Consider the following 17,116-nt stretch of genomic DNA (forward strand, 5'->3'; position numbering starts at 1 on the left):
AGGAATTGAAAGTTCCAACCCTCTATTCTCAGTATGGGTTCTCCTGGCAACCAAACTCCAGCTCCCATTCTTAGGTTACCAAAGGGCTTTCCAAAAAGTCACTTCAGTGGCATGACAAAAGACATATTTATTGCTCTTATCACAGGAAATGCCAGGGATCTTAAGAGCTGTGAGCCAGTATTGTAAAGGAACTATTCTCCAATTAATATAAATTAGTTAATTTTTTTAAAAAAGAGCTGTGAACCAGGAACTGTAGACAAAGACCAAATATATATTTCTCATACACAGTAGCGTAGTGCCTTATTTACTGGGTCCTTACGAGTGAAATAACATATCACAAAGTTTCAAGCCAAGTGTCTCGCCAACGCATATTTGGTAGGGATTTGGTATTTCTCTCTTATTTCCTTTTAATCAAAGTGAGCATCATAGTTCTGGTCAGTCACTGAAGGAACTATGCACTCAGAATCATCAGCAGTTAGATAAAGCAGGCCGCTTGGTTGGTGGCTGTGGAAGACCTGGAGGAGTGTGAGGGCGACCCAAAGGATCTTACCTTTAGACAAAAGGTCCAGTGGGTGTGCCAAGCCAAAGACCACTGTAGCTGCCATTTACACTATATTTTCTACCACTTGTTATTTTTCCTCTTCTTGGATTTGGCCTGGGAAACAAAAGGTTGAATTGAAGAGCTGGCAAAAAAAAAGAGTTTAAAAGTTTTTAAAGTTTGACACATTACATTACAGGAAGAAAATCTTTTCACATTTATCAAATTGTCTCATTGGGTTAATTTTAGCTTCCTAGGATGAGTTGGCTGGCACAAGAAATAGAGCACTGGCTGCACTGGTTTCTTCTCTTTCTTCATTGGCACTTCTCATGAAGTAGCAGAGAGGCCACCTGTCCGATTGCTCAGCTCAGTGGCCCTTGACTTCAAAAAAAGAAAAAGAATATGCAGAAATGGAAGCTGGCCTTGCAGAACTTATTAAAACCATGACCACCAATTGTCTAGGCTTCTTAGCCAAACGTTTTGTTTAAAAAAATCAAAAACTCCTCTCAACATAAGATGGATCTCTATTGGTGTGTTTGAAATTTAATTAGCTTAAGGAATTTTTTTCCAGAACACTTCAAAACCCACCCAAGATGCTAACATGCTTTTGAAATTTTTTAACAGAATATAGTCCATTAGAACAAAGCTCAGAGAAACCAGGAATCATGTTTGTTTTGTTTCCTTGTTACCTGTAGCTTCAATACTTAGAACAACAATATGTTGTAAATGCCCACAAATGTTTCAGTTCAGTTCAGTAGCTCAGTTATGTCTGACTCTTTACAATCCCATGAACCGCAGCATGCCAGGCCTCCCTGTCCATCACCAACTGCTGGAGTCCACCCAAACCCATGTCCGTTGAGTTGGTGATGCCATCCAATCATCTCCTCCTCTGTTGTCCCCTTCTCCTCCTGCCCTCAATCTCTCAGCATCAGGGTCTTTTCCAATGAGTCAGCTCTTCACATCAGGTGGCCACAAATGTTTACTGGATAAATAAAAATGGCAAATGATTTCTCCAGCAAACATAGTGGACTGCACTATCCTGAAAATTTGAAATTCCATATTTTAGATGAGAACCAATAAGCCAAGCCTCTGATTTTCTTATTAACTAATATAACAAAAGAGAAATGGACAGGTTAGTAAATATTAGACAGTGTCTCAACTGCCTTCCTGGGCAAATTTTAGCTGTGGTATTATTCACATCCCGAGTCTTCTTGTTTAGTCTCTAACCTGTGTCCAACTCTTTGTGACCTCATGGATGTAGCATGACAGGCTCCTCTGTCCTCCACTATCTCTCAAAGTTTGCTCAGATTTGTGTCCATTGAGTCATTGATGCTATTTAACTATTTTATCCTCTGTTGGCCCCTTTTCCTCCTGCCTTCAATCATGGCTGCAGTCAGCAACCACAGTGATTTTGGAGCCCAAGAAAACAAAATCTGTCACTGTTTCCACATTTTCCTCTTCTATTTACCTTGAAGAGATGAGACTAGATGCCATGATCTTGTTTCTTTCTTTTTTTTTTTTTTAATGTAGTGATCCAAAGGTAAGTTTAATGTTGAGTTTCAGGGGCTTTCCTGTAGCTCAAATGGTAAACAGTCTGCCTGCAATGCAGAAGACCTGGGTTCCATCCCTGGGTCAGAAAGATCCCCTGAAGAAAGGGATGGCTGTTTTTGTTCAGTCACTCAATCATGTCCAATTCTTTGTGACCCTATGGACTGCAGCATGCCAGGCTTCCCTGTCCTTCACCATCAATAGGAGCTTGCTAAAACTTATGTCCATAGAATTGGTGATGCCATCCAACCATCTAATCTTCTGTCTTCCCCTTCTCTTCCTGCCTTCGATTTTTCCCAGCATCAGAGTCTTTTCTAATGAGTTGGCTCTTCGCATCAGGTGGCCAGAGGACTGGAGTTTCAGCTTCAGCATCAGTCCTTCCAATGAATATTCAGGGTTGATATCCTTTAGGATTGACTGGTTTGATCTCCTTGCTGTCCAAGAGACTCTCAACACCACAATTTGAAGGCATCAGTTCTTCAGTGCTCAGACTTTTTTATTGTCCAGCTCTCACATCTATACATAACTATTGGAAAAACCTTAGCTTTGACTATACGGATCTTTGTAGGCAAAGTAATGTCTCTGCTTTTGAATATGTTGTCTAGGTTTGTCATTGCTTTTCTTCCAAGGATAAAGTGTCTTTTAATTTCATGGCTGCAATCACCGTCCACAAGAATTTTGGAGCCTAAGAAAATAAAATCTGTCACTGTTTCCACTGTTTCCTCCCCTATTTGCCATTAAGTAATGGGACTGGATGCCATGATTTTCATTTTTTTGAATGTTGAGTTTTAAGCCAGCTTTTTCACTCTCCTCTTTCACCTTCATCAAGAGTCTCTTTAATTCCTCTTCACTTTCTACCCAGAGATCAAATTGCCAACATTCATTGGATCATAGAAAAAGAGAGGAGAATTCCAGAAAAACATCTGCTTCATTGACTATGCTAAAGTCTTTGACTGCATAGATCATAACAAACTGTGGAAAATTCTTTAAGAGATGGGAATGCCAGACCACCTTACCTGCCTCCTGCAAAACCTGTATGCAGGTCAAGAAGCAACAGTTAGAACTGGACAAGGAACAATGGACTGGTTCCAAATTGGGAAAGGAGTATGTCAAGTGTGTGTATGGTCACCCTGCTTATTTAACTTATATGCAAAGTACATCCTGTGAAATGCTGGGCTGGAAGAAGCACAAGCTGGAATGAAGACTGTGGGGAGAAATGTCAATAACCTCAGATATGCAGAAGACACCACCCTATTGGCATAAAGCAAAGAGGGAATGACCACCTACTCCAATATTCTTGCCTGGAAAATTCCATGGACAGAGGAACCTGAAGGGTTACAGTCCATGGGATGGCAAAGAGTCAGATACAACTGAACAAATTTCACTCTCACCTTTGAAGAGTAAAAGAGGAGAGTGAAAAAGCTGGCGTGAAACTCAAGTCCCAGGTCATGAGAGGCAAAACTGAGCATCTGAATAAAACAGCAGATAAATACAGCAGGACTGAGGTAAAACAGCAGGACTGTTCCCTAGGTGGGAAGCTACAGAATCAATATATTGCCAAAAAGCATCCATTGAGGAAGTTGGACAAGTCCTCAACACAACTATAAGGGAAGAGAGGAGAGAGTCATATTTCAGGTAAAGATTAGCAACTAGAGACTAACAAAATAGTCAGATTCCTGTTGGTATAAGGTGGAGGGTGGTGTAGAAAAGAGGTCTGTGTGCTTATCTGGGAACGTTCCTTGAGAACACAGCAATGGTGAAGGGAAATGCCTCCCTCCTGAGAACAGAGCTTCAAGATAAAGATCAAGAAGAAAGCTTTTCCCCCTTCCTTTCTCATTTCCTACACTTTTCATACATATTTATGAAGTTTCTGCTGCTGCTGGTAAGTCACTTCAGTCGTGTCCAACTCTGTGTTACCCCATAGATAGCAGCCCACCAGGCTCCCCTGTCCCTGGGATTCTCCAGGCAAGAACACTGGAGTGGGTTGCCATTTCCTTCTCCAATGCATGAAAGTGAAAAGTGAAAGGGAAGTTGCTCAGTCTTGTCCGACTCTTTGCGACCCCATGGACCACAGCCTACCAGGCTTCTCTGTCCATGGAATTTTCCAGGCAAGAGTACTGGAGTGGGGTGCCATCACCTTTTCCGATTTATGATGTTAGGCAACAGTTATACCACTGTGTGTTCACGGACAGAAAAGAAAGGAAACTGGTCTGGTCTGCCTCACAAGTCTTCATTCTCCTTCAAACAGGAATCCAACTACCATCCAAAACAATTGCTCCAAGGGAAGACTTGAGTAAAAGCTTTAGGGGAAAATTCACAACACAAGCTGATAAAGAAGGAAAGAAAACTGGGTTAAACTGGATAACAGTGTGGGGAATATAAACCATATCGCAGGGAAAAATAATTCCTGCAATTATCCTGACATTCAATTTCCAAATAGATAGACCATGACACTAACAATTTTGTGGTTTCAGTCTTCTTGCATTGTTAATGATTTTCTTTTGTGCATAAATGTATTGTATTTAATTGGAGGGTAAATGCTTCATGGAAAAGAATCGTGTACTAAAAATCTGTACCTCAGTATATCCAACTATACTAAAGTTTTAAACATGTTGATAATGATGATGACTGTAAAGATTGTGATAATCAGTACTTTATTCGTATTTTTACTTTCATTTAAGCCTTATGATATGTTAAGAAATGTTATTTGTCATGGAAATATAATAAAACACTTTTAACATAATAGCCCCTTAATTTGCCAGCACTTTCCACTTGAGAGAATGGTTTTGCATTGACTGGAGTGCCATGGTAACTGTATGAATACTGTTACATTAGCAGGTAAGGAGGGCTCATCTGACAGGGGCAGGAAGAGAGATAATCCAGAAGGGTGGCATTTTGCAATTTACAGAACAATCCTGTCAAGTTTGAGAGCAGTCACTCCATAGGAGGACTTCAGTGAATGACAAACAAACTCTCCCATATGGACAGACACAGGAGGGGACATTTTAGTGAGTTGAGTTATGGGAGATGCATTTCTAAGGGAAAACTTGAGAGCTTTGTACAATAGAAAAGCCACGTTTGGAAGCTTATTTCTATGGATAGAACCAAGGTCATACAGTCAAGGAGAGGATAACTGTTGAGTGTTGTGACCCTGGAGCTCAGTGATGCCCACTGTATTCATCATGGGTGATTCCTAGTCCCAGACCCTAGTGGTCTGGCTCAGTCATTGGCAAAGACAACCTTGGGAGTGAAGATGAGCAAATAATTCACCTAAAAGGGGACACAATAAGCAGGGGCAGATGGTGGACAAGCTTATGTCATTAATTATGTGCTGACCTGGCACCAAGAAACCATACATGTAAGGGATGCCAATTAAAAATGTCAATTGTCTTAGAAGAAGAGAGATTTTATCTTTCACTCTCTTTTTCTCCATCTATAAAATCACTCAGCTTCTACCACATCTTAATTTGAGAAATTGTCCTAACTGAAAAAGAATAAAATATTAAATTCTTTTTTGTATTAAACATTGATGTACTATTCAAAAATAAATGACCATGTCAATTTATTTCACCCTTTGCAGTTTATAGCAACAGCAACTTTGTCAGTTACATTGGCAATAACACAATATGCCCAACTGAGATAAACATAACAGGCGAGGACACACTAAGGGTTGTAGGAACATGCTGTGAAATTTATAGCATAGACCATTTGCAAAATTGACTATAACATTTCCTTTTATCATAAAATGCATGCTCTTTAGGTCAGACAGGTGATATCTATGGGGGAGCTAATCTCCTCAAATAGCCAATGGATTTAATGGCTGAGAAAGTCCTCAATAACTCTTCTTCTAACACACAATTTCAGAGATAAAGTCTTGTGACTCATTGTAAGGCTGGGTGTTCAGTTCAGTTCAGTTGCTCAGTCGTGTCCGACTCTTTGCAACCCCATGGACTGCAGTACATCAGGCTTCCCTGTCCATCACCAACTCCTGGAGCTTACTCAAACTCATGTCCATTGAGTTGGTGATGCCATCCAACCATCTCATCCTCTGTCTTCCCCTCACCTCCTGCCCTCAATCTTTCCCAGCACCAGGGTCTTTTCAAACGAGTCAGTTCTTCACATCAGGTGGCCACAGTAGTCAATAAGTAGTTTGGGGTGACTGAAGATGTTTACAGGCCACTGCTTGGTCATCTTCTTTAACGATAGCACTCCTGTATCTTAATGTCTCAGCAGTTATTTTTTATGAGCTGCTTGGGTAATATTCTAATTGCTAATGCTCATTACTCCGGGGCAGCATTGCTGATTTTTCCTTTCTTATTGTGAGATCAATCTGGCTGGCTGGTGACCAGATATTATGGAAAGAGAAGGGACAGCTGAAAGCTGAGAAGACAAGACTTGGCATTTGTGAAAGGGGAGTGTATCTGATTCTTCCCTACAGTGGGGGAATGACCTTGGGCAGGCTGCTCCCCTCTCTGAGATATTTTATCTGTCTGAGGCTGGGGACAGTTCCTCTCCTTCCTCTTATGGTATCATCTATGGCCCTTCCTTTTCCTGGTCTTTTTATGCATCAGTATTTCAACCACATTCATGTCAAAGCCTGCGTAAGTACTCCAGCCAATAAATATACATCACACACCACACTTTTTCATAAATGAATCACTTGGTAATCCTGACTTCAGAGACCATGGCTGTGTTTCTGATCCCTTGGTCTTGGAACCATCCTGAACACTACTGAGTCTCGTGTAACTGACCTCTCACTTGGCTATATGGCATTCTCTCTCTCTCTCTGAATACCCCAAATCTGGGCAAACCCAGCAGCTCAGATGATAATCACACAATTTCAAATTCAAAAATGCTCCTTCCACCCTCCTTTCATACCCAAGAGGAGGTGGATTTGATCATCATAACAGTTAAAGGAAACAATGGCTCTTAGAGCACTTTGGGGAAAAAAGGCCAGGCCACCTCACAGAGGTGAGGGGAGGTGTATGTGTGTGTGTGTGTTTCCCCAATTTAAAATATATTATCCACTACAGTAGATTCTTGGAAACATATAACCATGGCTCCTCCCAGATGCAAAGCAGAAAGGTAAGACAAAAAGCGATGGTCAGGGAGCTTCAGGCACTGAGGGAGCACGGAGCTTGTCCAAAGACTCTCAGCCTTACCTCACAACAGGAAACAGAAATAAACTTCCAGGGCCTTGGCACCAGGTCTCACCTCTTTGTTAGAGGGAGAAGCATGCCTTTAAGTTAATGTTGGAATAAAAACCATCAATCACGCCACGGGCCCCTTAGCAGAACCCTGTGTTCAACCACACGCTAATCCAGATTATTTCCTGTACTTTCTCTAACGTCAGATTAAATTGTAAATTCTTGGGCCTGTGGTGGCTCTAGTCACATCTCTTGATCCCAGGAAAGTTCTCATACCCCCATAAATCTGAAACAAGCAAACAACTAAAAGTGGTATTAAATGTTTGGACCTAAGATGCTCTCAATTCCAAGCAACACAGACTTGACTCAAAGAAGCCCAACCAGTAAAGCAGTTCCATGCATGCCCATCAGTAAGTCTAAGCAGTTCATTAACACTGCTTTCTCTGTTTTTGATAACCTGCTTTCTCTATCTTTGATAAGCTGCTTTATTTTCCTCCTAAGGTAGGTCTCTAGCATCAAAACAGGGTGACCAAACAACCTGGTTTGTGCCTTTCACCCTTGATAATCATTAACCACTCTCCCTGTCACTCTCAGTAGGGTCCTGATTTGACAGATGATAAATTATCAGGTCACTTGCATCATATTTTTGCTGCCAGTTGTAAATGGGGCCACACTGCTCCTTGTATCCAGAGGGAGAAAGAGGGATGCTCTTTCAGAAAAGCGAGAACTTACTCATATACCTCCAAAAAATCTCTCCTCCCATTTATTTAGCCCAAATTATGATATGGGGGGAGGGGTTGTCCCATGTGGTGCTAGTGGTAAAGAACCCACCTGTGACTTGGGTTTGATCCCTGGGTTGGGAAGATCCCTGGGAGGAGGGCATAGCACCCCACTCCAGTACATTTTAAAATTTCTGCATCATTCAGTTATCCAGTACATATTATTAACCACCCCCCATGTTTTAGGAATAATTTAGTCACAAGAGAAACAATAATTACAGCATGTCTCGCCATAAGAGAAGCCCACACACCGCAATGAAGACCCAGTGCAGCCAAAAAAGGAAAAAAATAGCAAGTATATAATATGTTAAAAGGTGATAAGTGCTCTGGGGAAAGGAAAAGAGATAAGCAGGGCTAGGAGTGCAGAGGAGGGTCATGGAGACTGACAATCATGAAAAGGTCACGCAAAGGTGGCATCTGGGCTGAATCCACAGGACTCTGACAGAAGTAAAGGACCAAGCCAGACAGATATCTCAGAATGTTTAGAATCATGATTTATTCATTTCTATGTTCCCTGCATAACGCCTGCAAGGAGCAATTCAATAAATGTTTGATGGATGCCTCTGACTCATAATTGTTTTTCATAGCATAATATTTAATATCCTGATCCCAGTGATTAGATGGATTGTAGTCCCATCTGGACAAAGAGGGAACAAAAAGCTGCCCATCTTCCTTTAGAGCATACACACGCCACACCTTCTGGGCTTAACCTGACCTTCATTTACAGAAACAGAGTCACAGAGGGCACATCATTAACCATGGCTCTCTCTGATGTTATTAATCAAAGAATCTCTAAATACACGTGACCCCGTTTTAATTGTCTTTTATGTTGTTTGCCTCTGTGCTTTGCGGCATGCAGGAAGCAGCTACTAAAGTGATTCTATTACACTGGCTCCAGGAATTACAAATCATATGATGCACCCATTATAGAGTGAGTAATAAATAGTGTTGCAATTTTGTAGCAGCTAAATAAATCTTCCTGGATAACATTTTTCTAAGATGTTTTGAGAGTCTCTGTATCAAGTATGTGGAAATCCACCTGCCCTAAAAAATCGCTCTTTATTGGATGAACAGGCAATCTGAACTATTATGCAAATGTGACCTTCTGGGAAGTGGAGGAGCAAAAAAAAGCATCCCATCAGCTGTCCAAGTGTATTTTGCCTACACTTCTTTTCTGAATAAAGACACAAATCTGAGGTATGGAGCTCCAGTATAATAATCAATCATCATTATTTTCATTGTGCAGGGTAGAATTTGCACAAAATAGATTTTTCCATCATTTCATTTTCACTCTTTTTCTATCTTTATGTTTTAGATGTCTTTCCTAAAAACACAAGACTGAATTTCATTTTTGAGGTTTTCGTTCATATACTAACTTGGCAATCTTTGTATTTTTGAATGAATAATTTAATTCTCTTAGATTTTAAATGATTAGGTATACAGCTCAATTCATTGACGTCTGTACTTCTTATTTGTCTTATACGTTCCATGATTCTCCTCTCTCTTCTCTCCTTTGTATTGACACATCCTCTATCATTCTACTTTCCCCTCTAGGAGTGTTTAAGTTACAGGATCTATTTTTAGCATGTTGGTGTAGTCTAAGAAATTATAGTGTACATAATTTTGTACAATTATCCTCTCCCCAAACGACACAAAATTCACACACTTTTTTCATACCCTTTCAGGTTGACATTAATATGGTTACATTATCTAGCTTCATTCATTTATTTTAAAATTGCAAATACTATATTTCTATACCATAATTTTGCTGTCATAGATGGTGTGTAGGCATCTTTTCTCATTCCCATCCTCTCTCTGCCCCCTTTATGTGGGCAGGATCTGGAAGCCTTAAACTACATTTTCCAGCTCATTTATCAGCAAGGTTTCAGTTTAAACTCCATCATCAGGAGGCACTCACATAGCTTTGGAAGACATACAAAAGGCAGGCGCGATCATTATGCTGGCAGGCTGAGGGCTCTGGTTATGGGGAGGGCAGGTACATGGCTTTTGGCAGATGCAAAACATGAGGTTGTGAAAGCAGTTTTCAGGCAACTTCTTACAAGTCGCCCCTCAGTGTGTGCTGTGCCATGGAGGAAACTGGCAGTGGCGTCTTTCCGCTTCTGCTGTTTATGACTTCCTGTGCTCAGTCGCGCAGTCGTGTCCCACTCTTTGTGACCCTAAGCACTGCAGCCTGCCAGGCTCCTCTGTCCATTGAGTTTTCCTATTAGGAATACTGGAGTGGGTTGCCATTTCCTCCTCCAGAGGATCTTCCCGACCCAGGGATTGAACTCAAGTCTCCTGCATTGGCAGGTGAATTCTTAACCACTGAGCCACCTATGACTTCCTATGACTCTGAAAAGCAGCTCTCCAATGCTCACTAGTCTAGGCCCTTTTAAAGTTTTTATAAACCTCTATTTCTATTGATTTAAATTATGTCCTTTTTGAAATACTTCAAGTGCTCTCTCTTTTCCAATATGTCTTGACACATGGAATATTTAGTATAGAAATTTGTTCTCTGAAGCATACTTTTTTATATGGGAATCTGTGATAGGCTATTTGTCTTAGTTAAACGTGAAATAATACACTCACACCAATAGGTAATATGATACTGGTATTCACAAGTAAGAAGGTAACTTCAATTGTCACTTTTACTTACTTGGGATGAAGTACCTTGGGACACCTGGCTACTGTTGAAATAAAATAAAAAGGAATATAAATTCTATGTGGTGGGATTCTAATCTAGATCATGGCTAGAGAGTTTGTAGAAAGCAAACGACAAACTTGGGGCTTCAACATCTTTCCTCAGGGCAAGTTTTTAGAGATCCAGAGGGCTTCTCTGAATGTCCTGATAGAACCTGCTGATAGTGTCAAGGTTTCTGATCCCTGGGTTGGAAAGATCATCTGGAGAAGGGAAAGGCTACCCACTCCAGTATTCTAGTCTAGAGAATTCCATGGACCATGTAGTCCATGGGGTCGCAAAAAGCTGGACATGACTTGAGTGACTTTTCCATTTTTCCTAGAGTTGGATCCTGTGATACTTGGGTTCATGTTTGCCTGGAGTGTGTGCATGCTTAGTAGTGTGCGACCCCATGCACTCTTGACAGCAGCACGAAGTAGTCTGCCTTATGACTTCAGGAAACACCAGTAGGAGGGATGAGGAAGCGAGACAGGTAAGGAAATAAAGCCAGTAAAGAACATGTTACCAAGCGAGTTATTGCTGTGGACCCTGGAGCTTAAACTTGCTGAGACATTCTGGGAGAGAGAGTAGGACGTGCAGTGTGAGGGTACCCCCACCTCAAACGGTCAGGTGTGCTCACAGGTCAGCACCAGTCAGTCCGCTGATGATCCCAGGGGCTCAGGGGGCTTCAGCCTTTACATTAATGGCAGGGATAGAGAGGATTCCTGGCACTAGAGAAAGTTCTGGCGAAAGGATGCAGCTGCTCTTAGTTGGAAGACTGCTAATTAGCACCCTAGTGTTCTGTCTCAAGAGGATTTGGGTAGGACACCCACAGTATCTGCCACATACTGGGTTCAGAATTAAAGCAAAGGTTTCTTCTGTGGATTTTAGGGCATTAATTGGAAAAAGCAGGATATTTCAATGAATCTGAATACCCCAAAGCTGCAAATCTCATTAAAATTTTTCAACCCTTTGAGGCACCTTGAAGGGTTTGATAATCACTCTCTTCAAGGCCCACCTATGCCTTCTTGGCCTCCAGACCCATAACCAGATTTGCATTCTTTAAACTCTCCATCTGTGAGCATCTTGTTCATGGTGTTTTATTCACATATTTACAACATTCTTTGTTCTCCATTCCTTCCTGTAGTCTAATATCCCATCTGAAACGTCCTCCCAAAACATATTCTTTAGAATTTGTCTTACCATGATTTATTGTGTGCCTACTATTATCAAGACAGTTGTTGTTCCATCGCTCAGTTGTGCCCAACTCTTTGCAACCCTGTGAATTGTAGCCTTCCAGACTCCTCTGTCCAAGGGATCCTCAGGCAAGAATACTGGAGTGGGTTACCATGCCCTCCTCCAGGGGATCTTCCCAACCCAGGGGTCAAACCTGCGCCTCTTGTGTCTCTCCTGTATTGCAGGCAGATTCTTTACCCACTGAGCCACTCAAGAAGCCCACAGCTAAGTCATTACTACTGCTGTTTATTTTGAACTTTTTTTTTTTTTGCTCTGCTGAATCTTGCTGTGCACAGGCTTTCTCTAGTTGTGGTGAGTGGGGGCTATTCCTCATTGTGGTGTGTGGGCTTCTCATTGTGGTCGCTTCTCTTGTTGTGGAGCACAGACTCTAGGTGAATGGGCTTTAATGGTTGTGGTGCAGGCTTAGTTGCTCTGCAGAATGTGGTATCCCGCATAGCAGGCGGATTCTTACGGAAGGTGTTATTTTGTACTCGTAAGTAATACTGCTCATACTTCTATCATGTTGATGTGCAAGTGAATCACAAACTTTGAAATAAAAGTATGAAGCCTGAAAAAGAAGAAAGAACATGAGAGTATTTTAATAAATGAAATAGATTAAAGATAATACAAAACAACTGAGATATGATTAATAGATGGCCCCATCCAAACCATCCACAAAAGAAATTATTCATAGATGTAGTTATGGGCCCCATAAAACTGTCCATGTTTATGCCTGCCAGTGATTAAGAGATCACAATATATCAGTCACAGTATTTTGTGAATAAGTTGCTAGTTTAATGTAGCTGAACTGAGTGGGGTGGGACTGGAGGGCTGGAGGTGTGCCAGGTGTTTAGTGGATGCTCTGAGACAAGCAACAGTGAGGAGGAAGCGCTCCCTGGACATGTTGTCTTAAACGTTCCAGTAAAGTCTATGTCTTTGGAAAGTTTTGTACTAGATCCTGACTAGCAAGCAGAATAACCCCAGGCCTGAGAATCAAGTTGGATCATTTTGTGTTCTTGGCTCTGAGGAAATGGAAAAATAATGATCCTCAGTTCCAGACAGTAATTTTGGGTTTTAATGATTACATACAAAGTGTTCTGATGCTGAAGCTCATATATTTGTTAAAATAAAACATGCAGCACTGGGATGGATGCAAAAATTATGTCCACTTTAAAAAAGTCTGCATAAGGCAGGAAAAAGAATATTAAAAGCATGATATCTTTTTTTTATAATCCATGTGTAATAAAACTGTGGTAAAGGGGAAGATAATAGATTATTTACATTACATTTTAAAGAGATCCAAGCTAAGTAAATTTCTTAAATAAATGAAGCATGCCCTTTCAGTTGCATTTCAGGAATTTTGAAGGAAATCCTTTCAAACTGATTGTGGCTATGACCCCTCCCCAACACAAAACAAAATATACTGCTAATAATACAAACTTTCTTTAATCACTCAGGGGCATTTTGATATATTTGATAATTCTTTGGTAAGGTAAAAAAAATGTTTTTGATGTTTCTTCTTTCTTTTGCTCTTTTCAGAGTCCGCTTACAAGACTCAGTCTTTCAGATTACTGCTTCTAATGGGTGTTTGCCTGGCATTTGATATAAAATGGAAAGTGCTATATAAATTTCTATATATATTTCTATATATATTTTTCTAAAGAAAAATAATGACAACCATCCCTGTTAATATTTGCCTCCTCCACCTACTTTAACACCCAATTTTTCACATGTCTAATTTGACGAAGGAAGGATTAGTGACTTCGGGAACCATCTCCAACCCAGCTTCTTGGTCTGCAGTACGATCCCTAAGACATACTCAGTGCCCAGTCTCACTGCACTCTCTGCCTTTCATCATGGGTCACGCCACTGTCTCCGACCGGAAGGCCCACCTCCACGTTCCCTGCATGTCCATCATTCATCACTCATGCCCACATTATAGGAAATGTATGGCCTTCTTGACTGTTTCTCAGGGCATCCTAATTATGTGAGGTATTTGGACTCTCCCACGTCTGCCTTCCATTCCAAGGACGGAAGCCTCCTTGAGATCCGGGACTCCATCCATTTACATTTCTGTTCTTGGTGCTTCATACAGTGCAACAGGTAGTTGTACTGAAGCAGTGCTTGTTGAAATGCATCACAGAGGAATGGCTTTTTATCTGAAGGCTGTTATCGCTCACTGTCAGCCCCACCCACTTTAACACAATTTTGTTCCACTCACTCACTCATTAATTCAATAAAAATGTAGCCGGTGTAATTACTATTATTATGTTATTATGTTCCAGCATAATTCTTTCCATCCCATCTCAACTGACAGCTTCAATAAACATGATGGGATCGGGGTGGGAAGCAGGAGGCCTCATGGCAGAAGGGTGGGTAGCAATCAAGGAAATGTTTGGGGAATCCAACCTCAGAAGTAAAGAGAAGGAATGAAGGAGTCCTTTAGCTTTATTTCTTCTCTCTTCATCTTATTTTTTTTATTTTTTAAGGATCATCTGAAATGAGATGGCTTCCCAGGTGGTAAAGAACCTGAATGCCAACGCAGGAGACAGAAGAGAGGTGGGTTCCATCCCTGGGTTGGGAAGATCCCCTAGAGAAGGACTCGACAACCCACTCCAGTATTCTTGCCTGGAGAATCCAATGGACAGAGGAGGCTGGCATGCTATAGTCCATAGGGTAGCAAAGAGCTGGACGTGACTGAAGCAACTTAGCATGCACACAAAATGAGACGGCAGGAAACAGAAGACTGTATTCCACCAACAGCAGTGTCATCCAGCCTCTCAAACACTGCGGCTTTCTCTCTTTTTTTCCTTCATCAGCCCGGCCACATCACTGTGCTCATGGATCTACGGCCTGCTTCTCTTCACTCATAGAAATATTAAAAGTTATATTTTATGACTGAATTGATAAGAAAACTAGGGCTTCCCTGATAGCTTAGTTGGTAAAGAATCCGTGTGCAATGCAGGAGATCCCAGTTCAATTCCTGGGTTGGGAAGACCCACTGGAGAAGCGATAGGCTATCCACTCCAGTATTCTTGGGCTTTCCTTGTGGCTCAGCTGGTAAAGAGTCCACCTGCAATATGGGAGACCTGGGTTCAATCCCTGGGTTGGGAAGATCTCCTGGAGAAGGGAAAGGCTACCCATTCCAGTATTCTGGCCTGGAGAATTCCATGGACTGTACAGTCCATGGGGTCGCAGAAAGTTGGACACGGCTGAGGGACTTTCACTTTGGTATGAACACTAACACCAAATACCAAGATGAATACTAATGCCAATACTAATATGTCCAGGGTGGTTACATTCATTTCTTTCTTCTGCTTTATAAAGATATTAAGACATATTTGTGGCTCCTTGAAGCATGGTGGTTGTAGGCCTGCACCACTGCATCTGATGCAGGAGACCTCAGCGCCTCCTGCTCCTGGTATTCTTTCTGTGGAAATGTTCTCTTTCCTTATCTGACTCCCATTGATCCTTCAGGCCTCAACTTCAATTCACATGCTTGAACCCTGTCTTTTCTGGACCCCTGACAAGCATCCCCTCCACCAACTTCTCAGACAAAATAAAAATCCTCGATTCCATCATCGTCTCCTTTAGAAACCACCAACCCCTCATGTGCAGTAATTCACAATTACTTATCCATGTGAATGAATATCTAATTAAAGACCGTCTTTTCCAATAGTTTCAGGTCTATTGGAAGGCAGAAGATGTCTGGTCTCTCGCATATAGCCATACCCTTGTTTCATATTCAGATCCATTTTAGAAAAGTGTAAGGTTGCAGATTTTTTTTCTTCATAGCACGAAGTTATATACTCTTTCTTTGGGAAGTGAAAGTGAAAGTCGCTCAGCCATGTCTGACTCTTTGTGACCCTATGGGCTGGTACAGTCTATGGAAATCTGCAGGCCAGAATACTGGAGTGGGTAGCTGTTCCCTTTTCCAGGGGATCTTCCCAACCCAGGTCTCCCGCATTTCAGGCAGATTCTTTACCATCTGGAGACCCTCTAAGTTGTTCTAAACATGACAATGGCTAAATGCAACAGACTGAGCCAAAAAATGTCCACGGGCTCTGATATGACAATCACCTTGAACCACTGGCCTGCTATTGCCTTGTTATGTAAACATAAAGCCAATCCCTTTCCGTCTCTGAAATTTACGTTTGTTCTTGCTTTTCTTTATAAAGTGGAAATTAAATAGTTGCTTATGGCTGTTATAAGAATTAAAAAATGTACAGAAAAAAAAAAAAAAAAAACTTTTGGATGGTCCCCCCGTCAGGAAGACAGGAGAGAAATCACTGTAGATCCTCTATGCTGGGAAAGCGTGGGGGCTTAACTGTACTATGTTCTTGAGTAAATATGCATCCTTTTATGAATGAGTGGGATTGCATTTATAAATGATAAAGAATTTAAAAAGCAGTAAATACCATCTTTATCAGAGTCGACATGCATCGTGAATTTGTGGGTTTGTATAATGATTTCTCTTTCTGTTGAGTCATCTCCGCAGTGTGCTCATCTGACTCCCTTTGCCCTTTGGGACTGACGACTCTCCCAAAGGATCATCAGACACTGATGCTCCAAGAAAGACCATCAGGATGGCCCTCCGGTTATCTGTCGCCTATTTCAGTTACCGAAGCAGTGCAAGCAAAGCTGGCCCTCTCAGCACGATGCCATCAGAAAGAAGAAAGAGAACGAGGCAAAAAAGAGCAATAAATCTTGAAAACAATCTTTTCCAATGGATTCGATCTGACATTTGAGTGGAGAAGGGAGTACTACTGGGGAATGAACATACAGGCACGTGGCTGACAATTCAAGGGAGGGGAAATTAGATGCTATATTGCAAGAGGTTTGGGGAATTGGTTATTAGGTCTCTGCTTTCTGACAGAGATAAATACATTAATACATCCCAGGAAGAATGTTTGCTAAGAGCAAAAATAATCTGTCCACACTGATGTCTCAAAAAGTAGAAATCTAGAGAAAAGGGGACTTGGGCTATAACATCCATTGCTCGTTTTAGAAAGAAAGAAGCAAATAATGTATCTTTAAAAAAGAAAAGGAAAATACAGCTGAAGGACAATAATACTTCAACCCATGGGACTGAGAGAAATAGAAAAGAGTCAAATATTTTGCTGAGACATCATTTCAAATGTGAGTGCTTCTGCTGCCTACAAAAATTGAAGCTGTAACTTTTAATCTTAAA

The sequence above is a fragment of the Capricornis sumatraensis genome, chromosome 11 (assembly GCF_032405125.1).
Source record: "Capricornis sumatraensis isolate serow.1 chromosome 11, serow.2, whole genome shotgun sequence".
In the NCBI taxonomy this organism is placed as follows: Eukaryota; Metazoa; Chordata; class Mammalia; order Artiodactyla; family Bovidae; genus Capricornis; species Capricornis sumatraensis.